This window comes from Nicotiana sylvestris, chromosome 10 (genome assembly GCF_000393655.2).
Source record: "Nicotiana sylvestris chromosome 10, ASM39365v2, whole genome shotgun sequence".
Lineage (NCBI taxonomy): Eukaryota > Viridiplantae > Streptophyta > Magnoliopsida > Solanales > Solanaceae > Nicotiana > Nicotiana sylvestris.
Window position 1 is genome coordinate 150645691 of NC_091066.1, and position 1016 is coordinate 150646706.

Below are 1016 nucleotides of genomic sequence, written 5' to 3' on the forward strand. Positions count from 1 at the left end.
AGATGGCTTCGCCTTCAAGCTGTCAAGAAAATTGAGCTAATATGTAATCATGACAGTACACTGATGCGTAGGTCTTCTTTACTTTACGGCCTTTTGATTATGATGCATCATGAACGTGGCAATATGTTATCGGGGTGAGCAGTGGTTAGATATAGGGGCAGTTTCACCGTTTTGGATTGGAAGGAAGGGCTTCGCTTTTTAAGGCCGGTTTGGATGAGCGTGGGCAAGTTCGGGACTCACTATTGCTTTCCGCTTGGAGCGGCTCACCCCCTTGTCACTTAAAGGGCAAAGTCTCCGAAGCGAGTCTAAAGGTCAAAGATTCATCTTTGAAGGCTACTATGCATCCTTATTCATAGTAGAGTGTAAGGTAGGTTTGGGTATAGTAGGACTTGAACCTGCGACCATTAGGTTAAAAGCCCAATGCTCTACCAACTGAGCTATACACTCCAAAAAAGATGTAGTAGTAAATAAGGATTAGTACGGAAAAGAGGCCGACCCCCTTCTTCTCATCATATTAAAGGAGCACGGCTCTGTATGAGGCTCGTACTGCAGAGCAAGTAGAAGAAAACATAAGGTCTCGCATTAGCACTCCTTCCCTTGTACTGTAAAGCAAACAGAAGAAAACATAAGGTCTCGCATTAGCACTCATGCAAGAAAACGGATGCGCTAAGGCTTAACTATGCACAGTAGCTACGCCCTTGCTTCTTGCCCCTTATTTCAAACTCAAGGAAAGCCTTAATAGATATAAGAAAGATGCGCTCAAGCGCCCAACCTAGTAAAGGGGCTTGGGCTCGAAAGCCGGCCTTACTCATCAAGCACCTTTCTTAGTAAGGTTTCTTGTTTCCACTCATTGAAGATTTTATCTACAAAAGAAGGTCAAGGGGGGATACTCAAATATCTCTCACTAACACCAGAAAAGGTAAGGTCGTCTTTCTTTCCAGCCGCCATACGGTTCGCCTTAAAGCCTTAAGGATCAGGGAGGAGCAGTTATCTATGTAATTACGTTGTTGGTCGTT

The 1016-nt window shown here is 44.3% G+C and overlaps 1 non-coding gene across 1 annotated transcript; it reads right to left on the reverse strand.

Annotated features, from left to right (window-relative positions):
- Window positions 1-374: 374 nt before the first annotated feature.
- TRNAK-UUU (transfer RNA lysine (anticodon UUU)) lies at window positions 375-448 on the reverse strand. Its single transcript has one exon. It is a non-coding gene; the product is annotated as a tRNA-Lys (tRNA).
- Between the last annotated feature and the right edge of the window lie 568 nt (window positions 449-1016).